Genomic DNA, 26,857 nt, shown 5'->3' with positions numbered 1-26,857 from the left:
AATCGGAAATTATAAACTGTAATAATGTGTCATTAATAATGTGTCATTAATTATGACAATAAGTTTTTTTATGTCGCTTTGATTAAAAATGAAAATTGCTTCACACATTTTTTAAATTCACCACATTACTACACACACAATACGTTTTATTCTATTGCCCACCAGATATCGTTGATTGAATTCGCGCCAAAATATTACAATTTGGAATTGGAAATGAATATAGAAATTTTAAATTGCAGTATAGAATTAAGTAGCACTGTATTGAAATACAATACAGTGCTACTTAATAGGAAAAAAAAATTTTAAAAAATCAAAAAAAAAATTAATAGAAGTATTTATTAATAGAACAAATAACTTTTCGTCAGTTTAAAGTTCCATTTCACGGCCGCCTAATCTACGGGCCCTGTGCAAATGCACCTGTTGCACCTGCCTAGTTACGGCACTGCACTTATATACAATATTATTGTAAATCAAACACAGTAAAAAAAAAGAGAGCTTTTTTTTCAAAAAATATATTTAACTGCTATTTACTTTGTTATCTCAATAATATTATAATGTTTGCTTCATTATCTTTATAATATTATTAGCTTCATTTTATGAACTTTAATTTTAAAGGCAAATCAGTTATCTCATTGTCATAAGTTATATCACCATGGGTTGTTTAACAAAAATGTTTTTAAAATAGTCTTAAATTTTGAATTGCTGGCTATAAGTAGTTTTGTTTATTTGTAGATGAAGCTCATTCATTCATTTGTAGATGAAGACAAAAAACGGTATTAGTTATATTTCTTTAATGTTTGAACGACAATTTTATGTACATAGGTTACATATGCCAATATATTGTTTCATTTTTATCACAGAATAAATGATAATTTGATAGTTTATATACCAATAGCCTCACAACCTCTGGTTTAACCGGGTAACTAGAAGATATCCCGGTGTCCCGAAGGCCCAATCTGCCACTGGATGTTATGCAAACCCATTTTTATTTTTATTTTTTTGATCAACCGTCATTGATTGTACTAAATAAAAAGCTCCGCTTTTGATATAAGCAAATTTTGCATTTTAGCTTGTTGCTAGGGTTTTCTACATAAAAGAGCTGTGAAAGTGTGACTAATAATTTATGTCAAAAAATAATTCAAACATAAGTTTTGAAATTAAGAAAGGTTGACGTTTTAAGTTATTTTTTTTATTAATCAGGTTTAATTCTAATATTTTTTCTTTTTAGAAGACAATATTTCATAAAAACTGACTTTAACGTGTTTACTTTTTTGTAGTTCAATTATTTTCCTTTGTGCTATTTAGCTGGACAAATTATTGTACAACATGAATAGCTAATATATAATAATGATAACATATCTACATATATCATTTTTTATATGTGATATATTTATATAAGGTGCGTCAGCTATTTGAGCACATATTTTTAATTTTTTATAAATGATAAAAAGTCAAACAGAAAATATTTTTAATCAAAATCAATTATATAAATAATATAAGATAAACTGCTGTTTAATAATTTCATTCAATGAAATCCCCCTCTACTTCAATAACAGCTTTGATTCGAGACCTAAACCGACTGCAAGCGTGCTTGAGATGGCCCTCATCTATGTTGTCCATTACTCGCACAATGGGTTCTTTTAGAGAATCTTTGGTGTTATGGGGATGTTTATTAACATATCTCTCAACGATGCCCCACACATAATAATCCAATGGATTCAGGTCTGGAACGTTTGGAGGCCACAAGTTTGGAGTGATGTGATCATAAATATGGTCCGCCAACCATTCCTGAGTGTTTTGACCCTTATGTGCTGGTACAGAGTCTTGTTGAAAAATGTAGAGCCTTCCATTTCTTACTCTATCAATACAAGGCTTAACAACAATACACAAGACTTCAATGTAAGCAGCAGAAGTGACTCTTAGTCCTTGCGGAAAGAAGTGTGGTGGTATCACATGCCCTTTTTTCCTAACAAACCCCAAAACCATAACAGTTGCAGGAAATTTTGTGTGCATAACTGTTGGAACTTTGCAAAAGTCATCACACAGCCATCTATCATTTCTTCTGTTTACTTTTTGATCTTGATCAATTTTTTCTTATCTGAAAAAAACCAAAGTATGCCTTGCTCAACAGGGTGTTTCAGTTTGTTTAACAGCATCTTGGACCTTATCAAACGGTTCACTTAGGTGGTCTCGGACATAACGGACTCTCCTTATTACATAAGACCTGTAGCGAAGATTTTCATGAACAGTCCGTCAAATTCTGGCTTTTTAAACACCCAGATCTTTGTGATGAACCTCATTGACTTTTGGGGGCTCTCGGCAACGATATTCTGAACTTGATGAATAAATTCAATTGTTCTAGTCGTATCTGACCGTTGCTCGTGCTTTTTACGTTTAGCAGCTTGATTACAATTACCATCATTTTCTAACTCCTTGCGTACTTTAAGAACAAAAGATCGGGCGACTTTAAGAAATTGTGCAGTTTGTAAATCGCTATGCTCTGCCTTTAATGCTACTATTACTGCATGTTTTTTGATTTCTTGTGTTAGTTTATTATCTGTCATTTTTAATTATCTGCAAAAAATAAAAAAATCAACATAATGAAATGATGACATTACGCGATATTCTCAAATAGCTGACGCACCCTGTATAAAAAGTATACATTGTGTCTTGCCTTTACGTGAATTTTTTAATGTCAGATGTCTTTTCAGGTTCAAGTTTTGATAAATAAAAAAGTGTCAAATTTTCAAAATGTGCTTGTTTTCAAAACTTTTTTGAAAACAAGCACAGAGACTCAACCCAGGTTTAGGTTTATTATAGTAAAAAAAAAAGTACTACATAAAATTTTTACCAACCTCTACTGAAATATAAAAAGACACAAAGTATCACAAATAATTTATTCAATTTAAATCAGTAAAATTGTAAAATAAACTTTTATGAAATGCATAAAGGTCTGCATTTTATGCAAAATAGTATTTTATATATGGTAGGTTTAAATAAGTCCAATAGTAAAATTAATCAGCTCTATGAAGGTATAAATATAGATCCGATGAAAGCAAATAATAGGTTCAGAGCAAAGAAACTCTCAATAAACGGAGATAAAATTCAACTTACATTCTTTTATAAAAGAATACAAGAATTAAACTGGCCACTTAAATTACCATATCTCTTTATAAATGAAAAAATTATTGAAAAAAAAAAAAAAAGAATGTTTTAAGTACTGAGGTATTTTTATAGAAAACTTTTTGTAGCTTCCCCACAAAAAATAGATTAACAGAAATAGACAAACTATTCCTTATTTCTTCGTTATTTTTTGTTTCATTTGCTTTGTAAACTATGAATTATTTTTCATTGTCAAATAAACAAATGTAAGGTTATATTTTTTATTTTTATTGACCTTTAGTTTTTTCATAGGCATCTCGATAAAAGGACTTAAGAAAAATTGATAAAAAGTAATAATGTAAAATTAGTATCATTAAAAGCTTCGGTTACGTGATCTTTAAGTTCGATTAATTAAATGATAAACCTAAGACAGAAATAGTTCTGTAATTAGTACCATTAATGTCGCCCTTCTTAAAAACCAGTTTTAGCTAATTTTAATTTATCTGGTGTAAAACCTAAATTTGATGAAAGCATAATATAAAAAAAGAGAATTGAATAATATCAAAGATCTAATTACACGCACACTAATGTTTTCTTTTTTTTCTTAAAGGTTGTCCACAAAATACTTCATGCGATAGCGGGTGTGTGTGTGAAGAAGAAGGGGGTGAGGGGTAGGGTAGTGCTTTGTGATGTTTTGTTCCAGAGAAAGGGTTATCTGATTTTGTGTCGCAATATTTTTATTTTCAAGTCTTAAATCTTTAAAAATCTTTCTTATAATAAAAAAAGTGCTTTGCCGTAATCTAAATGTGTCTAAACATAAACCCTTGGTTGGTCAATATACACTCCACTACTCCTGTACCAATTAAAGTCAGTTAATTAATATAGACTCCGTCGCATCTACGGCTTTATCAGTCAATGATATCGCTGCAACTGCAGTCTACGGCTAGGTCATCATTGAAAATATAATTAATAATAGTATAATTATTAAATAAAAATATTAATACAATAGTTATTAAACTTCTAAAAACAATAATTAAAATGTATTATTGTGTATTGAAATGTTTTAATTAGTTAATACATTTAAAGCTAAAAGCAGCTGAGAAAATTCAACAAATAAAAAAATTTCTCATTGATGAAGGGTGGGGGAGGGGGGAGGGAGGGGGAAGGGAATAATTTTTAGAGGAAAGGGGCAGGAAACAACGAAGTATTAAATATAGAGTTTTTGCATAATACTTCGTTATTTCCGTTATGTTTAAACAAAAGATTTTTAAACTATAGCCCAGAGTTTATATTTTTGAATGAACTTTTATAATGTACTATGAAGGACATGGCAACGAACGTGTCCGGTTTGTCTGTCACTGAATTTTTTTAGAGGTTTTCTGTTAAAGAAATTTTTACCTCAGGTGTTTTAAATCATTCTTTCCAGTCGATTAACATGGCAGAGAAACCAATGAAAACGACTTGAAACCCATTTTTTATTTTCTAACATTTTTTCTAAAAATGTAAAACGTTAAAAAAATAAGTGGGTTATAAACATTATGTGACCCATGGTTTAAGATTTAAAATTTGATTAAATTTGAAATCTAAATAATAGTGTAATACTAGTTGCAATTTTCCCCTTGATAAAAAGTCTATTTTGGATGCAGAAAAATGTTCCGCATTTACTGACATACTAAAGGTGGCATAAATAGCATATAATAACAAACAAATTAACGTTGCAGTGATTTTATGTGTAGCACTATGACACCAAAACATTAAAAAAAATTAAAATCAAACAATATCTAGACCCTGCTCCTCGATCGCAAAGAATTGGACGAGTTTTGATGATGTTTTTAAGTAAAAAAAAATTGTATGAATCTTTTTAGTCTTTTCAGTGTCATAATTAGGTTTTAATGCACTGCTTTGGATGTTTGTTATGATGTAACATCGAGTGAGATCTTCTGCCTATAGAGATACTTCTTGCGATAGAAAATTATGTGAAACTTTAATCCAAGTAAAATCGTTTTTGCAAATATATCATTGACATTTAGTTTAAGCATGAACTCCACAAACCTATCAATTTTTTTTTTCGGTGCTATAGATCAGGTTTTGTTAAAAAACGGCATTTAGCAACTACATAAAACAAAGGCTACCAAATATTACTTTAACAAAATAAAATTACTAATATACTCTTATTTATTAACTTTAGACAGGTTGTCTTTTTAATAGTCTCTTACCTGTACTAATTAAATTGAAAATGTTCCAAAAAGTGGTAAAATATCAGAAATTTATGTATGCCAGAAATTAAGATGATTTCATTTGTCGTTTAAAAAAAAAGTTTTCGTATTTTTTATATAATTTTTTTCAATTGATTCCATAATGACGAGTTCATAATGACGGGCGTAGACTCATAATTGAAAATTTTGACACTTGTGATTTTACTCTACTCAAGTGGTAGTTATGGTTGGTATTTGACCGAAGATTGTATGTTTGAGTAAATACCGTTGTAAAAATATCTGAAAATACTTTTGGCAGCAAGTTATTGTTAAATTTTTATATAAATATTATTATTTGAAGCGAATTAAGTTTGATATATCTAGAGCGTTCGTTTGTTTCATTCCAGGGAAAGGGTTTTCTAATTTCTTTAAATAATTAAATGCTTATAATGCGTGGTTTTGTAAACTCTGTAATCTTATTAATTTAGTTTTGTGCGTCTTAGCCTAAAGAGTATTAGCGAAGGAGACATAACAAAGCACATGACTGAAGTAAGGCATTATGCGCAATTTATAATCAATGAGACTAATATGGTTTCTCCATGATAGGTTCTCATCAAATATTACTCCCAAAAACTTTGTATGATTTACTCGATTTATTTGATTTTTATTGGTTGACAGTTTTGGCAACTTTAAATGAAGATTAGTCAATTGTCTTATTTTATGGAAGAGAGTTGACTAATTCTTTCACTATTTAATGATAATTTATTAGACATAAACCATTGGTTAAACTTTTCTAGTTAATTGATTAACAATGTACAAATTCATTTTCATTATTTGTTCATTGTTTAACAATGATAAACATTGAACAAGATCATTGTTCAAATAATGTTATATAACTATGTTCAAATGTTCATTGTTTAACAATGTACACTGAACATATATTTGTTATATAACATATATATTATACAAACAATATTTATACATCGGTGTGGTTGTAGAATAAATCTGTATCGTCTGCATATATAATTGACGGTGTTTTATGAGAAGCTTTATTCATTTCATTAATATAAATTAAAAATAGTAAAGGTCCCATAATTATTTAAAGTAATTTTGGCATGGAGATTTTAAACAGTTGGATTTTGTCGCAGGGGTGACAAATACCAGGATCAACAGTTTGACAGCATTCTGAGAAAAGTCCTCTATTTCAAGAATTAAAAAAAAAGTGGGGGGGGGGGGCAATGCCCCTGCCCTTTCCCCCATCCCCACCTTCCTTCCATCCGGTTTCGTCCTTTAAATTTGTTTAAAAAAAATAAAGCAATTGAAGCAGATTAAATTAACGGAAACATAGTTATAGATATCTTTGAACAATTAAAAGATTTTTTTTTAAATTGTTAGAGCTTCTATCCATCAAGGAGTATTCCCAGAATAATTAAAAATTGAAAAAATTATTCCTATTCTTATAGAAAGAGACAAATCTGAAATTAGTAACTATCGCTATCTTAGTAACCCATCTTTGTTCCACATTTTCGAAAACTCTAGAAAAAACTATGTTCAAAAGGCTATACAAATATTTTAATGATAATAATCTACTTTACATCAATCAATCAACTAAACATGTAATTATCCAATGTTCGCTTGACTTATTAAAAGCTTTTGATGCGGTCGATCACCATATTTAAATTTATAAACTTAAATACTACGGAATAAAAAAAAAAATTTAAAATGGTTTAAACTTATCTATCTTACCGAAAATAATTTGTACCATTAAACAATGATTATCAAACCACTTTTCTTGATATAAACTGTGGAGTCCCACAAGGTTTAATTCTTTGACCTCTCCTTTTTTTAATTGATATAAATGACTTGAATAAAGCCTCAAAACTAATGAGCATCATGTATACAGATGATACAAACTTATTCCTTTCTAACTATGGTATCCCTGAACTTTTTAAAACAGTGAACGAACAACTCAGACATTTATCTAGTTGCTCCAAATGTGATAAGTTAACCGTAAATACTAAGGAGGTATAATAGCTTAGCTGGAGGGAGAACAAAGCCGAAAATGAATTAAAGTCGCGTTACAGTCTTTGTAGTATAATTATTCCAGAAGCAAGTCAAAATGGCGACTTTGCAAAAAAACGGAAAATTTTAAAACGTAATCAATAAGTTTTGAGAGTTGCAATCAAAATGAATCAATAAAAGCAAAAGTTTGTTAGATATGTTTTTAACAACTATTCGATCAATCAAGAAGTTAATTAAAACAAAAACTCTCTACCTTAATCTCTACTACCTATTTGAACCTTATTTTTTGCTTGCCTGTTCAGTTATAGGTTAGTTACGTTCTTTAAAACTGTTATTTCGACCAGGAACTTAATAAATCCCTCCAGGATTTTATTTTGTGTTGGAGTAGTTTTGTCGGATTTAAAAGCAAATATAAAAATATAAAACTTCTTTCTGTAAATCCGGCAAAAATACTACCAAATTCTTATTCAGACATTTATTAGTTAAATTCTAATCTAGAAATTTATTACTAGTCGTTCAAAAGCACAACAAAAAAATAACAATAAACTAACTCTAAATATTGTTTACGAACTTCCATCTTTTATTTGCAACCATTTATAACGTTATGAAGCAATATCATATATATTTGATAATTTTTGTTAAACGTGGAATGTGATTGGTTAACTTTAATTATGATAATTACACAGTGTTTAATAGAAAATTATTTTACTACAAAGATTGTTCCTTGAAAAATGACGTATTTTATTTTCGTTATCATTCCAGTCTATGATAAATCATTGTAAATACTAATAAAATAAAAAAAGGGTTTATTTCATTCGATTACAAAAAAAGCGATTTCTGCCTTCAAAATTACTTTAAATCTTGATCGATCAAAAGGAAATAAAAAGAGGTTTTATTACAAAATTTTTAGGTGTTTATCTTGATGAAAACATTACTTAAAATCATAATATTGATTATATAAGCACAAAAATTTCTATAAACATGGGGATCTTATATATATCATGAATCTACCTCAATAAGAAAGTTTTAATTCAACTTTATTAATCATTTATACATAGTTATTTAAATTATGCTAGTATTGCTTGGGGAAGTACAGAAAAAAGTAAGCTGCGACGTCTTTATCTACGTCAGAAACGCGCAATCCGTTTAATCAATTTTGCAAATCGCTTCTTTCATTCGAAGCATTATTTTTTTAAAATGAGAATTCTAAATGTATACAAGTTAAATGTATTTAATATTTCATGTTTTGTATATTTATGGATAAATAATTTATCCCTAGCTGTTTTAAAAGTTCTTTTTACTTTCAAACCAATCAGTAAATATATTTTGAGAAATAATAACTTTTTAAATGAATCTTTTTGTCAAACAAGCTTTAAATTAAAGTTTGTTTTTAATAAAAGTAAAATAAACTAAAAACCTTTAAAAAGGTTTTAATTTTATTTTTAAAAAGGCAAAAAGTAGTTAGCACTTCAAAACTGAAATTCGGCAAAACAATTTTATTCCAAAGGTGCTCGATAGGTAGTACAAGATTAATTAAATTTTAATTAATTTTGTATTTTCAAAAATAAACTAAAAACCTTTATTATTTTTTATATGCATGTCAACGTTTATAAAAGTTTATTCCTACTTATTTTATTTATTGTTCTTACACTTTTAACTTTTTAATTTATATGTTGGTTTACACATGTATAAAATCTGATGAGAAGATCCTCTAGATCTTTCTTCAAATACATAGATTATTTACCTTGCAATTTTGTAAAAGTTTATTAATTTTTTTTTCTTAATTTTTCATTGGTTTTTTTGTTTTTTCTAAACTTTCTAAATTTTTTCAAAATTTTTTGTTTTTCTAAATTTTTGTTTATTAATTTTTGCTTGTTAAATGATTGTTTAAGGTTCTGACAACAAAATCCTCGCAATCTTCTTTCCGATACCTTGTTTATATTTGTTGTATTTTCTATCATTGTATATTATTTTTTTATTATTGGCTATTTATAGTTGTACAACGACCAACAAATGTTAACCAAAAAAAAAATCTCGTTTATTTAAATTTGTATCTTTGAAATTTTGAATTGGCGAGAAAAATTATGAAAATCACCAACTCTTATAAAAATGAATAAATTTTTTCAAGTTTTGATGACTTGAATGTAAATCTGGCACAGATTGCAGTTTACATTGGTATAAAACTGTACAAATTTCAGAGCTTAACAATCACCCTATGTTAAACAATCGTGTAAACGGTTTTAGTCCCTTTTTGGGACCAAAACCAACTTTTTTATATGGATTTTGAAAAGAAAATTTCTTTTTTATTCTATCTTTATTCAACGTATATTTATAATTTATATTAACTACATTTGTAAATAATGTTTTTTAAGAAAAAAATTGTCTAATTGTATAGTAAGTTCCTTGACCCATGAATTTGTTACAGCTATTACTTGACACCCCTAAATCTACCGACACCTTACCACAACAATTTTACTACTTACTTTAGAACTGCTGACATGTTTAAGTTTTCAGAACTGCCGTACTTAATCATGTAAAGTTTTCAAAGATAAGAAGCAAATAGAAATCCCCTTAATAATATATTTGAGATAACATTTTCGCAATAACTCTTTTAATTAAAAATTAACTTGTTTAAAACAATTTATCATAGTTCACTTAATTTTACCATCTTTTTACTCTTATTGTTGATGCGTATTACTAAACTTTTCTATTGTTGCCACGTAATCAACTTATTTAATGTGAATGATCTCCGTGATAGCAAACGGCAATTTCATTTGTTTGTAACTTTTGTAATCGATTTAGTTCTTCTGGTACATCTGTTACTTTGTTTTTATCAAGAAATTCATTAATCATTGTGTGCATGCAAGCATAACATAAAATGGTTCTTTCGCGTGCTACTTCTGCAGTATTGACATAGTATTGGTCTGTCTTAGTGTTATCTTTACCTAAGTCTCTACATTTTGTGCACATCTGTAGTGTAACGCTTAATTCGCCTTTACATTCAAAGTATACTTTATCAGCTCGCCATAAACCTTCTGTAAATTTACAATGAGACCTGTTAAATAGTTCCAAACTTTCTTTAAACTTTATAGGATCGCTTTTTTGTATTGGAGTATTCACAATTTGAGGCTTTGCTCTCTGAACCTTTGGTGAGTGTTTATATCGCAATTCCGATAAACTGCCACCAGACTTTGTAGCACTCGAAACGGCATTAAACATATTACTTTGGTTTTTAAACAATTTTCTGATGTCTTTACAAAAGTGTCACTAAAACAATGTTTAAGAAATTACTTAAAAAGACCATAATAATACTTAATGTGATTTTTTATCATTGGACACCATAATAAAAAGAATTTAATTCACATGAACTATTTACAATTGTAAAATGTTTTTAACTGAATACGCAGTACGGGAATGTATTATATTGTTTGAAAACGTGTTTTTACGTTGTAATAGTCGCTTCTCAAATCTAATTATATATTACAATAATGCATATTAATAATTATAATACCAACATAATAATTCCCTTGCTGATGATCCTTGTTGCTTTTTTCTCGCAAACAATAATAAGTTAAACCAGCGGCTTAAGCAAAAATACTTTAAAGACTCACGAAAAAAAAGGAGTTTATTTATTAATAGCGTAAACGTGATAGTAAATTAATACCCTTTTAACAAAAGCCATTGTAATTATTTTAAATTTCAATAAGCAGTTTAAAGGCTATCTTAAAGCGACTATTAATTATATAAAATAGAAAACAAATGGTTTGTATTTTGATCGAATTTATTGAAATGAATTCTTAATAAGGTGTTCTTAAAATTTAAATATTTAGTTTTGGAAAATTTACACGGTTTCTAAGAATGGAAATTGTGAAAAAAGAAGTTCTTGAGAGAAAAATGAAAAAATGGAGAAATATTTAAAAGTTACAAAACTAAAAGGTAAAAATTTTGATGAATATTATTAGTACTTATAAATTAATGATAGTTATAAACTTTATGGAACTTGATAAACCTTAAAACCTATGCTGATATTCCTTGTTGCTTTTTTCTCCCTAACAATCATAAGATAAACTGCCGGAAATACTTTAAAGACTCACGAAAAAAGGAGTTTATTAATTAATAGCGTAAATAAGTAATACGTGTAAAACGTGTAAAAGTATATTTATACCTTTTTAACAAAATTAAAATAGATCCTTTTAAAATAGATCCATGTTGCATGGCAACAGGGTGCTATTTTAAAAGCAATAAAAAAAACTGTATTTGCAATATTCAAACTATCAAAAAAGAAAAGTTTTTTCTTAAAGTAATTTTTTGTAGATGAATTCAGGTAGTCTTTCGGAAATTTATTGAAACTTTAGTTCTTTCAAATTAGATTGTCTGTATCATGATTAAACATATGGCTTTTGAAAATACCGAAGGCGAGTTTTTTTATTTGGAAGCTTTTGTTTTTTGGGATTTTAATAAATAATAAGTTCATGGAAAGGAACTAATAAATCATGAAGAAGGATTTTTGAAACAAACAAATAAAAACTTCGAAATAAAAATAATTGTTTGTTAAATGTCAACCAGCCTCATTTTATTAAATAAAGCCAGATGCATGACTAAACTCCCCCTCACCTTCCAATTAGGGAAGGGGAGGGGGATACCCATCAATTTTAGGGGGCTCATTTGGAAATTTAAGAAGTCTGTTTTTGTTTTTTTTAATTTTTAGTATTTTTTAAAGTAGTAACTTTTAGTAATTAGTAATTTAGTAGTGGTAAAATTTTTAAGATTTTGGGGCCTTAATGACAAGTTTTTTTTTTGAGGAGGATGGGTGGGGCTACAATCCTCTAGCCACGGCACTAATTTATAGTAAAACATTCGCTTTCTATATTATATATATATATATATATATATATATATATATATATATATATATATATATATATATATATATATATATATATACGTAAGAGTATATATATATGAATAAAGAAAATATCTTTATATTATATACACTTACGTATATATATATATATATATATATATATATATATATATATATATATATATATATATATATATATATATATATATATATATATATATATATATATATATATATACATATATATATATATATATATATATATATATATATATATATATATATATATATATATATATATATATATATATATATATATATATATATACGTAAGTGTATATATATATGAATAAAGAAAATATCTTTATATTATCGTGTATAATATTGTATACTTGAAAGAGTGCTCAATAGGTAAACTAGAGCTATATAATATATATGTTACTGTTACCCGCAGTACCAGGAATTAGCTAAATGCTAATGTTTATAATATAATTTAATACTATAAAATAATATTCCTGGTACTGCGGGTAACAGTAACATATATATATATATATATATATATATATATATATATATATATATATATATATATATATATATATATATATACACATATATATGTATATTTATGTATATATATATATATATATATATATATATATATATATATATATATATATATATATATATATGTATATATATATATATATATATATATATATATATATATATATATATATATATATATATATGTATATATATATATGTACATATATATATACATAGTTTTATTTTTTTACTTTTTTAGATTATTCACCTCCCCAAGGCCCGAGGGGGCCACTACAGTCGAGGAGGCGACTCATTTTTTTTTTTTTTAAATTTTTTAGTTGTTATTCCTGGTGCAACCCTCTCTCAACTCTTTAACTCCGAAACACGAACCTTGCCGAGCAAGGCCACTGCGCGGAGAAACTAAGTTGAGCGCGGTACTTTCAGGGACGTGTTCGACTCCCACGAACTCCGAACCTCTCGCTTACAAAGCGAGCGCTCTTACCAATACACCACTACCGAATTATATATATATATATATATATATATATATATATATATATATATATATATATATATATATATATATATATATATATATATATATATATATATATATATATATATATATATATATATATATATATATATATATATATATATATATATATATATATATATATGTACATATATATTTATACTTTCAAAATTTTAACAATCTGACGGACTCTATCAAAATTATTTTTAAATGTAAAGGGAAAAATTAAAACATTGAAAAAAACACCTTATTTTAATAGTATTAAATAAAAATTTAGCGCATGAAAGTTTTTTAATGAGATGGTTGCTAAACTAAACTTAGGAATTGTCTAAGACAACCTAAGACGCCTATTGTCTTTGACGTCTAGCATGTTACGATTTGTTTTTATTGACACTAATGCTAAGAATGACACACAAAGATAGTACCAAAAAGAATTAATACGGACATCGCACGTTTAACAAGGTGAGGGTAAGCTTATCTTAAACTACAGTAAAAATCACAAACATCCTTTGCATAAAATTCAGCTTGCAATACTGCTTCGGATCTCATATCAATTAAATCATCTTTAATTAGATCTTCATCATTGGTGTTAATCATAAATGAGCTACGCAATCAAGTCTCATGATTAAGGCTCTTAGGGCAAAAGTATTGTTCAAACGAGTTCTTTAGTGTTTCGAGATGTTCTAAGACTTCCTTTTTACTTCTCTATTTAACCTTTTTACCGATTGCACTTCACTGTGCGACAGCAGTTCTTCCAACATTCAAAGACTCCCGGTAATACTAACAGTCACTCTCCTTTTCCAAAGTGGCAACTTAACAAAAAAAGCTTTTCAGTTACATCCACGATACTGACGGTGGGACCTTGAAGAGACAAGTTTATATTGTTCAAACAACTAAAAATATGGATTAAGTAAGCTAGTCTTTGACAAAAGGTTCCAGAACTTGATACTCTTATGTTGTTAACTATTTTAATACACTTCGCCATGACTCCTTCAAGAAAATAGGTAAAGTTTGTGATACTAATGCATGTCGATGTAAGAAGAAATCAGTTATTGTGACAATAGGAACCTCTTTTTCGACTAATACTGCAAAACCAGAGGTATTTCTAAGCATTTTAGGTGCTCCATTTGTACACAAACTGCTTATTCTTTCAATCATCGCTGTGTTATGCATCAAAAAAATTTTATCGTACTAAAAATACCCGTTGCTTTTTTAGTTCCCAAAAGTGAACTGAAAAACAGAAACTCTTTTTTCATACTTTATGTTTCTAGATGTATATAACGTACAAACGCAATGAGCTGGCTACACTATGATACATCTGTACTAACGCCTAGAGGCACTTTGAATGGGAATAGCAAGAAGTTCAGTTCATTAATGACCTGCTGCAAAACTTTGGAAGATATTTCAACAACTCTAATATGGATGATATCATTTGTCAAAAGCACCGCTTCAACTTTCTTAACTTGATCTCTACTCACATAGCTTCAACATTTGCATAATATCATACAACTTTGCATAATATCATACAAAGGTATGCAAGAATTATTAAAAAAAAAAATAGAAATAATATCTAAGCGCCGTCATGAAAACAAGTTCTTACTTGACAACCACGAGCCCAAAGATTAAAAAACCAAACGCTCGGAAATAGTAACAGTTTTATAATTGTTTTTAAACGTCACGATGTTTATTAAGAGTATATTTTTCAACGAAAAAAACATGGTATTTTTTACCTGATGATTGCTTAACGCATGAAACTTTTAGTAGTAAAAATTATATAGTTATTTTTATTTAATCTCATCAAAAAATCGATTATATATATATATATATAATCAAAAAATATTAAAGCTATTCTATATATATATATATATATATATATATATATATATATATATATATATATAGAATAGCTTTAATATATATATATATATATATATATATATATATATAAATATTAAAGCTATTCTATATATATATATATATATATATATATATATATATATATATATATATATATATATATATATATATATATATATATATATATATATATATATATATATATATATATAGAATAGCTTTAATATTTTTTGAAGATGGGTAATAAAGATGGCAATAATTGTTAAAAATATATTGGAAAAGGCTCAGAAAACTTTTATTAAAACACCAGTAAACCCATAAAAGTCAGATACCATAAAAAGCATATAGATAAGCTAACACGACAGACAAATGTGTAAAAATTGTGAAATAAAATGTATGAATAAAAAATCCAGTGGCTAATGTGATCATTAGGCAAACTTAACCTACCGCAATTGATCTCTCTAAACTGTTCCTTGAATTGTTGAAAAAAATGATTAAGAATCTTTTCTACTTTCCTTTTTTTAGACAAATTACTTTCAATGACAGGAAGATTATGAGTATTCAACATTCATCTTTGGATCATCGATGGATCATCTTGCATTACAAACAAATCGATGAAACTTCTAAACTTTTAATGTCAAATTTTTTGCAATACTTGCTAAATATTTATAAATTTATATAATAAAACTACCTGATACTTGTTAAAGTTTTTCAATGCTTTCTCAATAATGTCACTAAAAATATACCAGAGACAAACATAAAACAGTTGTTAGTTATTATTATATTTTAAAGAAGTTTTTATCCCATTACACACTTAAACAAGTTGTCTTATCTTGATTGGTTTAAGAAAGTTTTCAGTTTCATTAAGTTTATAGAATTTTTCAATCGCAACTTTTTAAGAAGGTTTTTAAGAACTGATCATTTTGCAGTTCTTGAAAATCCTTCATAAGTAAAACATAGTTCTTGGCTTTTTTCTGTGAGTCAATTATTGCGAACAGATTTTATTAGATAAACAAGTTCATATAGTATAAAAAATTATATTAATACAGAGAATTAATCAAACCAGCAAATTTTTTGTTTACTTTTGCTATTGTCACAAAGAAATAAAAAGCAACAAAAAAGCATCAAAATAATTTTATCGTTTGCATTGTTTAATCACATTGAAAATTAGCATGTATATATGGTACTGATAATGCCTTTTACAAAAACTGTCCACCAAACAAAAAACAAATTATTAAATCTAAAATTGTTTTTGCCAATTCACTTGGGGAGTTTAAAATCAAAGTAATTGCCTTCTTTATATGTTAACTGTTATTTATGATGAATTTCATTAAATAATTGAATGACCTTTCTTTGAGAAATAAAATATCTTTTAAAAAACAATACTTAAGAAGCATCTCCAACATCTTTAACTTTCAATGTCAACTTTATCATCAGTGATATACTTAGTAGTTCATTACGTAATCAAAAGTAAAAGATTTTTGACAATGAAATGTACTCAAGTGCCCTGGTTACCAAATCAAGAGAATTTCTTTTTAACCAAGTATCTCATAAAAAATTTATAACAACGATGTAAGTTACAAAGGCAACAAAAATATTTAGAAAAATATTTGTTATGGAAAGATTTAGTGAAAGCAATAAATGATAGATGAGGCATCGACTTAGACTTGCAATTTTGCATTAACACAGAAAAATGAAGACAAATTATTAATATATTAGTTCTTTTTAGCAAAAAATAAAGAAGATGATTAAGATGACTGTGGTCATCTACAACAAAACGTCACTACAACAAAACGTTAAAAAATCATTTAGATAACGCTAAAGAATATTGAGATAATTGTAAATTAATGTCTAATCACTATCTTAACGAAGTCAAAACGAGTTTTTGGAAATTTATGGCAATAAAGTTCAAAAAAAAAGATAGAATAAATAAAAAAAAGTAAATATTATGTAACTATTTTAAATGATACTGCAGAGATACATTAGGAAAAGATTCTGTTTGTCAATTAGTAAAAAATTGTTCAGGAATTTTTAATTCACTTGTTCATATAAGAAATAAAGAGAATTTGCCAGCAGATAATTTTGCGGAAGTCGTTGGTATGATTGCATGGTTACATTCTTTTGAACTTATAGTGTTAAAAGCTATCTGGAACAAAGTTTTTTAATGAATTATTGATTTAAACAAAGTTCTTTTAAAGCATACATGAAAGTTCAATTCATTTTCAACAATTGGTTCTGAATATTCAATAAATAAAGATTAGTGGAATGACTTATTACTAGAATTGAAATTAGTAGCTTCCTCTTTAAAATTAACAACCAAATTTAAAATAACTTTAAAAATTCGGAAAAAAAAGTTATTACAACAATATTTTAGATAAACAACCGTTTTGAAATTATGAAAGCAAATTTTGCGTTGATAACTGCATTAGATAAAACTGCATTAGATAGAACTGCATTAGATAGAACTGCATTAGATAGAACTGCATTAGATAGAACTGCATTAGATAGAACTGCATTAGATAGAACTGCATTAGATAGAGCTGCATTAGATAGAACTGCATTAGATAGAACTGCATTAGATAGAACTGCATTAGATAGAACTGCATTAGATAGAACTGCATTAGATAGAACTGCATTAGATAGAACTGCATTAGATAGAACTGCATTAGATAGAACTGCATTAGATAGAACTGCATTAGATAGGCATTAATCAAATATCAGTAGCATTCAAGTAAATATGGAAAAAACATCTAACATATTTTCACCAAAAAATAGTTTCAGTTTTTTTCAAAAAATAGTATTCCAAAAATCATTTACTATTTGTGACATGTGAATGTAAGAGGCGTCTAAAATTTAATTTTGCCCCAGACTCAGAGTGAGCTAGGAGCGGCCCTGCTCGTAATAATGATAATAAAAATAACAATAATAATTATAATAATATTAAAAATAATCATAGTAGCAACAATTATAGTAGTAGTAGTAGTAGTAGTAGTAGTAGTAGTAGTAGTAGTAGTAGTAGTAGTAGTAGTAGTAGTAGTAGTAGTAGTAGTAGTAGTAGTAGTAGTAGTAGTAGTAGTAGTAGTAGTAGTAGTAGTAGTAGTAGTAGTAGTAGTAGTAGTAGTAGTAGTAGTAGTATAGTAGTAGTATTAATAATAATAATATTAATACTAATATAACTACTAATTTTGTTTTTAATTATTAATACGTCATATTATTAATAATAAATACACTGGCGAGCAAAAAAAAGTGAACTCTGACAAATTTTTTAAAAGAACTAGATTATTTAATATCATTAAAAAAAATTTTATAAACACTTTATAGTTCTTTAAATGCAATAAAAATATAGAAAAAATTGAATGATATGTTCTTCCTAAAAATAATTAAAAAGTGACGTGTGATGATCTACACGAATACTGATACCTATTTCAAAAATGATTTTCGTTGAAGCTTCTTCACAAATTGTGTGTTAAAATTATCGAACAGACTGCTTGCTTCAGTTGTTAAATCGCAGTCCGTTAATGAACTTAAATCAAAAATAGACAAGCTATGTTTTGCAAGCTATTTATTGGTTTTAGTTAAGTTGTTTTGTAAAACCTGTTATTGAGTCTGTCAAAGGGTTGACTTCAAAGCGTTTACCCTCAACAGAAAAATATATTGTATTATATTATAAAATTTTAAAAAAGCAACAAGTTGATAAAATATTTTTTTTTACAATTCTTGATTAAATTTATATTCATCGATAAATTCTTAGTTTCATAAAATTATCTTTTAATGTTGAAAAGCTGCGACTCAATAAAATTTGTAACCCCCTTAAATTGAGGGTAGTTCAAACTTATATAGTCAAATATTTTGAATTGGAAGTTAGTTATCTCAGACATCAAATATATATATATATATATATATATATATATATATATATATATATATATATATATATATATATATATATATATATATATATATATATCCACAGGGAACGTATTCAGTATACTTTTTTTCCTTGTAAGTTTGGCGTAAGATTGACATAAGTTCAAAATTAGGAAATTTTTGAAAGCATCCCCAGCTAGCACACATACGTTGGTTGCGAGTTACTTTGGCATAAGATCGGTCGCTAACGTTGTTTTTATATCATTTTTAATGTTTTTATATCATTACAAATGCGACGTCGCCAACAACAAAAATCCAATGTTGGAACAATGTTGTATTTTAAGCTGGTGAAGTGAACAATTTTACGTTGATTCTACATTGTATTTATTAGTAGGCTCATCAATGCATTTTATCATTTTATGTTGGTTCAACGTTGCATTTAATGTTAATCGGAATGTAAATATTTAAATATAAATATATATATATATATATATATATATATATATATATATATATATATATATATATATATATATATATATATATAAATTAGGAAAAAGTCATAAATAGCGGTTTATCCTCCTCCGGCTAGTTGCCATAAAGTGGCCACATATCAAGACGAAGACGAGAATAGCTTAAGAGTAGTAAGCTAAACTAACTTAAGAGTAGTGAACTAAACTCGTCTTCTAACAGTCGACTAGCCGAAAGTCGAAATTAGTTGACTTTGAAAAATTAAATAGTCAGTTTAATTGATTATGGACTCCTTACTAATCGACTAATAGTTGATTTAGTTGAGTAAAAATCTAAAAACCTTTATATCTTTTCATTTAATTTAAATTTTAAATTTTTGTTAGTTCATTTAATAATAATAGTATGTATTATAACTGCTAACTAGGTTTTCGTTTACTCTCTTAAAGTTTTATCTAATTCAAAGCATGTTAGCATTATTTATACCTAATTATACTTACGATTATGTATTTCATTAATTTTTTTGATTACTCGATGCTAATAATTTTCATAAATACAGGGCTGCTTCAAGCTGACTCGGGGCCCTGGAGTAAATCTAAATTTTGAAGCTCCCAAATCTAAATGTGATCTATGCAATCACATTGTAAACATGATTGTAATGACTATTATTAGCAAGAACTTAAGACGGTCTCTAAAACATTGGTCTGAAAATAAATTATTAATTAATAGATAGATTGATAATTGACAGACCAAGAGTGGGTTTAAAAAAAACGAAGAAGACAGAGTAACAGACAGAAGAAGTCGAGTTAGAGTGACAGGCAGAATAACTCGAGTTAGAAAGATAGAATAAAGACAGCGGGCAGATATTGCACTGGATGAGTGTGCAACTATACATTAATCGAATATTACAAACTAATGTATTTTCAAAAAAATTTATAAAAGTAAATGAACTAATTAATTAAAAAAAAAGAAAGGCAGAAATACTGAAAACAATTGAATGACTCACCAATTGCGTATTAAATCAAGTTTACACACATTAATGATGTTTTTTTGCTTGTAGTTTGATATTTTAATATTTCGGGAAGATTTTCTTTGAGATTAAAATTTTGCACTCGCAACATTGGGTAGTATACATTGTATCAACGTTGATTCATATACATTGAATCAATGTTGAGTTATATGCATTGGGTCAACCTTAACCCATATACATGAGCAGCCGTGGCGCAGTGATTAGAGTTCTGGCTCAGAACCCAGAGGTCCGATGTTCGATGCTAGCTTTAACCCAACAAGCGACATTGGTACGGAAGGAGGTATGAACTTCTTGTTAAAGTTGTTCTTCCCTCGCGGTGCTCTTTGATAAGACCGTAAGGACTTTTGGGAGCATCTAAAATAAGCACAAAAAAATGTACATTGAATCAACGTTGTAGTATGTGTGCTAACTGGGTCACAAATTTCCTAAATATATATCAAATTTAACTAATTTGTACCATGGCTGGTACAAATAGTTATCCATATCAACTTAGTGATATGGCTTAGTACAAATAGTTATCAATATCAAACAGCTGTACCAGCTATTTTATATCTTAAGTTGAATAAATGATAGCTATCATTTATTCAACTTAAAATATCAAATAAAAAGTTAAATAAAATCTATTTTTATTTTTATCAGTCGTAGCGCAGTGGTTAGCGCGGTTGGCTCAGAAGCTAGAAGACAAGAGATTTGTGGTTCAACACCACCTCTGGGTAAGTTTTATAACATTGTTCTTCCTCGGTGCTCTGTGATAAGAAAGTAAGGACTTCTTGGGGCACCTAAAATAAATAATTTAAAAAAAAAATCTATTGAGCTTAAACCTGTCTAAAGAGATGACCATTGTTGCAGTAATTAAGCAAATAAATTTTTCTACAGAGAAAGTTTCTCCATTTTATGTTTATCTCTATTCGGAATTCTTTAACTCATTATGGAGTTCCATAATAACGCTCCAATATATTATGGAATAATTATTATCATACTATGAAATAATAGAAATAACAAATCAATTATTTCAGTCTTAATCATAAGTAAATATTCGTTTAAGGGAGTAATAAATTATTAAAAACATAAGAAAATTTCACATGTTGTTCAAGTTATAATGTTAAACATTAATTTTTCATCGCTTTCTGTTAGTAGTATGTTTCTATTATGTTTATAAGTAGTGCTCGAAGTGGAGAAAAAAAAATAAAAAATTAAAAAAAAAGTAACGGAATGGTATTTATTAAATTAAAAATAACATCCCACCTAATCATTGTTATATAGAGAGATTTATAAAAAAGTGGCGGGAGGGTGAATACTTTATAAAAAGGTGACGGGATGGGATCCCACCGCATCCGCCTCACTTCGAGTGCTGTTTTTAAGTAAAAATAATGTTATACTCATTAAAAAAATATCTTTTCATTTTTTCCAATAAAAACTCCTTAACATTTATACTTTACACCACACACAATTATTAATTAAGTTAAAACAATAGACTTTTAATAACTTGCCCAGCTCAATTTGAGCAAGAAAAGAGCTTAAGTTTAGTTCTCTAACCCCTATTTTTATTAATGATTACGATAGAGAATTTTATACTGATCAAGATTCATATAAAAAACAGACCTAAAAATTAAAGAAAAGTTTTCTATTTTGATGTTGAAGTGTTCGAAAAATGCACAAAAAACGCTGATATTCACAATATTTTTTAAAACACGACTTTAGTTTATAATGACGTTGTTTACATTATAAAAATACTACAAATTATATTTTGGGTTTTTGTTCTAATGAAACATTACTTTTTACAGAGCAATTTGTTTTCTATTTTCATTTTATTAAGTTTTTTCATCAAAAATTTTAATTGCAAAAATGTTTTGTTTTTAAATTATATAGAAATGTCTCCAGTATAGTAACTCTGCCAAACTTTGTATGTGTTCTCCCATATTGTAGGGAGAACACATACATCGACTGACTTAAATAAGGAAAATATACAGATAGTGTGCAGTGACGGATACTGGAATTTTTTGGTGGGGAGGGGAGATGTTGAAACATTTTTGTGTTTTGTTTATCACATTTTTGTTTATCACATATTTGATTCGAAAAAAAAAAGAAAAAAATTCTCTATTTCTAAGATATTTTAGGACTTCCAGATTCTGGTGGTAGCAGTGGTGGATATGTGTGTGTGTGGGGAGTTGCAGAACCCCCATCCCCCTGGGTCTGTTACTAGTAGTATACTTACCCAGTGAAAGGGTTTAAGTTAGCATCAAGATTACCGCTCTTACCCAAACCCAGAGTTGATGTATGTGCACTCCTCGCATGTTCCCCCAATTAAAGTCAGTCGATGTATGTACAAAAAAAAAAAAAGTAGTTATGGTATGTATAAATAGACAAATCCCGGTGGGCACAGGACGTAAAAAAGACGTCTTTTGAACGTCTATTGAACGTTTTGGACGTCTTTTGAAAGTTCAAAAGACGTCTTATTTATGTCCTGTGCCCACTGGGATGCGTATAAATTCAGTATGTATAAACAGCCACTCTCATATACTTTTAATTTAATTTTTTGAAAACTCTTTAAATCAGAATTTTCATGAAAATGAAAATTCCGATTTAATGAACTTGCGGTATAAAAGTGTAGGCATAAAATTAATTTTCATAAAAATTTTAATTACCTTTATACCGTCGAAAAAACCAGGCGGTGTAATTAAAAAAATCTTTTTGAGAATTTCTAAATGTGCAGCCGTGACGCTGTGGTTAGAGTTCTGGATCAGAACTTAGAGATTCGAGGTTCGACAGCGGCTCTAGCTCAATAAGCGACAATGGTAAGAAAGAAGGTGTGAACTTCCTACTTAAATGCTCTTCCGTGGTGCTCTATGTGCATATATATATATATATATATATATATATATATATATATATATATATATATATATATATATATATATATATATATATATATGTATATATATATGTATATATATATATATATATATATATATATATATATATATATATATATATATATATATATACACATATATATACATATATATACATATATATATATATATATATATATATATATATATATATATATATATATATATATATATATATATATATATAATATATATTATATATATATATATATGTATAGACACACACACTCACACACACACACTACACACGCGCGCTTTAATTAACTAAGAGTTATTACTAACATAAAAGTTTTAAAGTCTAACAATTTTTTTTTCAAATAGTTGTTTGGCTAAAGAAATTGCGTTGTTACAACAAAGAAATAAATGCGAAATAAAGGGTTATAAAAAAGTTAAAGAGAAATGTTTCTTCCGAAACGATAAAGATTGTGAAAATCTGTTTTTTTCATCATTGCATCATGTTAGAGATTTCTTCCACAAATTTGTATAGAATTAGATTAAACAAATTATTCACACTTACTATGCTTGAAGAATTAGCATATTTTTAAAAGGGTTTTAACTATCAAAACATTTATTTTATGTAGGTTATATTCAGTTTTATGTAGAAAACAGGAAGAATTGTATATATATATATATATATATATATATATATATATATATATATATATATATATATATATATATATATATATATATATATATATATATATATATATATATATATATATATATATATATATATATATATATATATACAGTGCCGGTTTTAGCACTACCAGCGCCCTGGGCGAGATTTCTACGGCGCCCCTAGCTCAATTTAACCCCATTCAAAAAAAAGGCGAAGGGTAAAATAACAAATTAGTTTCGCCCCTTTATATTCGGCGCCCTGGGCCATCGCCCAACCGGGTGCGCAAATATATATGTAAATATATATATATATATATATATATATATATATATATATATATATATATATATATATATATATATATATATATATATATATATATATATATATATATATATATATATATATATATATATATATGCGCACGCTATAATTTCAAATTAAAAAAAGATTTAAAAACGTTTCTTTAACTAATGTAAGGTCAAGTATAATCAAGGTTTCTATTTTATTACGTTCCTAAATTAATTTTGAGCAGTTTAAAATTTTTAGTTATTTTCTAACTCATTTAGTTTTTACAGCAGAATTTTATAAAATTGTTATTTTAATTTTATCAAGCTGTAGAAAATATCCCTAAATAATAATCCCTAGTTTTATCCCTAAATAATAATCCCTAGTTTTTACATATATCGCGATATATGTTAACTAAGGGATTATTTTAAACTAGGGATTATTTTAGAGTTTAGATATATCACGACGTTAGAATTATCTTGTTCTATCTCCACCTTTTGAAAAAATTAACTTATTGATAGTGCTATGTACCTCATAATAATATTTTTCTACTTTATTGAAACCTTAGTTATAAGTAAAAAAATCGCGGTGAAAACATTAGTTATAAAAATGTTTTTAAATGTCTTCTCCTAAAGTTTTAATTTTTTAAATCGCATTATCTCAAAACTCAAAAATGTGGAGACGGAACAATATAATTCTAACGTCGCGATAAGCTGCAAGAGCTCGTAAAAATAAACCACCAAATATAAAAACAAATAAGAATACATCGTTCCCTACGCATTAAATTAAAAAGTTGTTATTGTTTACCTTTTTATACTGTTCACTTTGTTTTGCTTGCTAATGTATATTTAATTATTTTTATATACGTACATATATATATATATAAACGCATAAAATTTTAGGAATCATTCATTACTACAGACAATGTACTAATGAGTAAACTAATATTGATAAAATACGATTTGGTTGGTTATGTGCAGTGAAGCAAAGGTGGACAGTTAGCATCAAATTATAAACAATGCCTACAAAGAAATAAGAGGAAAATTAAATTTAAAAAGTTTTTTTCTTTTGAAGAAGATTCAATGTTGAGAAAAAAAAATTACCAAAGTAGTAAAAACCAATTTCAAATAAGTAGTTTTCTTTCATAAACTAAATTAAAAAATAATATCGCTCTTTACGGATTATGAAAATAAAAAATGTTAATACTAGAAGTTCAAGAACTTTGATTTATTGTTTACTCAGTAACTGAATGCTCGTAAAGATTATTTTTACATGATGTTAAATCAAATGTTTTAATTATTTCTCCTTTTATGTTTGAGTGTTATTTTTGTTGTTGATTTTTGTTGTTTTTTTCCAAAGTTTTTGAGGAACGGCACATTTGAGTAATGTTATACCATTATCAAATAACAACTGCATGCTCTATTTGATTGGTGAAAATCATTGCCTCGTCTAGTAAAAGTAACTCGTTAATTAAAATATGAATTAAATAAAAATTTATTTCTAGTCAGTGGCGGATTAAGACTTTGGCTATTTTAAAGTAGGAGGACCCTTTTCATGGGCAACAACGAAAATTTAAAATAAAGACTATCTTGAAAAAGCTATCGCTGATATTTATTTAAGTTAAGATTTTATATTTATTTTATTAAATTAAGTTAAGTGATTTTTTTCTTTTCTATCTTTTCCGCAAACTCAGCTATCACATCGCTGAAATCCATAGTTTCTAACAATTTGGATTCAACAGTTAACGTTGCTATATTATTAAACAACTATAGAGAATTGTTGATCGGTGTATGTTCTTTACTCTTTTAAGAGCAGAGAATGATCTCTCAGCCACGATATTTGTTACGGAAATAGTTAAAAACAGATGATATCCTTTATAAACATTCGTAAAAAAACACCAATAATATCGGTTTCAAGAATCCAATTTAAAACATACAGAAGAACCAATGTGTTTTTAGCTTCAGATTTATCTATTTTATGAAAAAAAACCTGGAGGTTGCAACTTTAATAATGATACAAATTGTTCTATTTCAAAAATAAAACTATCCTCTAAATCCTTTGAGTACAATTCTACAATTTTTTTTTTTTTTTTTTGCGTTAACTTGCAACTCTATGATTCTGATAGTTAACAGCTTTGACAGAAACCCAAACATATTTATGTTTCAGAAACCCAAACTTATTTATGTGTCTGTAACCATCACTTCTTATATTTAGTTGTGTCACAAGATTGTCAATAATGAAAAAAAATGTATTCACTCTAAACTTGTCAGATATGTTTAAAGTATCAATTTGGTTAGTCTTTTTCAATAAACAAGCTAAGTTTTTCGATTCGTTCTCAAATCTTGTAAAGTTGTTTTGTAAGTTTTTTACAAAGTCAATTAGTGAAAAAAACATACTGCTTGCTGTATGTAAATCTAGTTCAACTTTTTGAAGAAATTTGCTAACTTCATTAAACCTCATAAGTACGTGATGCCAAAGTACAGCCATGAATGCAAACTCTAGCTTAGTGATCTTATTTAATAAACACACAGCTTCATGACGAG

At 27.2% G+C, this 26,857-nt stretch overlaps 2 long non-coding RNA genes across 2 annotated transcripts; one reads left to right on the top strand and one right to left on the bottom strand.

The window, feature by feature from the left end:
* Window positions 1-588: 588 nt before the first annotated feature.
* Window positions 589-15,881, top strand: LOC136085990 (uncharacterized). The gene is made up of 3 exons (XR_010641304.1): window positions 589-773; window positions 11,150-11,255; window positions 15,650-15,881. It is a non-coding gene; the product is annotated as an uncharacterized LOC136085990 (long non-coding RNA).
* Window positions 9,678-25,511, bottom strand: LOC136085991 (uncharacterized). Its single transcript, XR_010641305.1, has 3 exons — window positions 25,418-25,511; window positions 25,122-25,336; window positions 9,678-10,586 (listed from the first exon to the last, which is right to left on the bottom strand). It is a non-coding gene; the product is annotated as an uncharacterized LOC136085991 (long non-coding RNA).
* Window positions 25,512-26,857: the final 1,346 nt, after the last annotated feature.

This window comes from Hydra vulgaris, chromosome 10 (assembly GCF_038396675.1).
Source record: "Hydra vulgaris chromosome 10, alternate assembly HydraT2T_AEP".
In the NCBI taxonomy this organism is placed as follows: domain Eukaryota; kingdom Metazoa; phylum Cnidaria; class Hydrozoa; order Anthoathecata; family Hydridae; genus Hydra; species Hydra vulgaris.
This window is presented reverse-complemented; position numbering and strand designations above follow the sequence as displayed.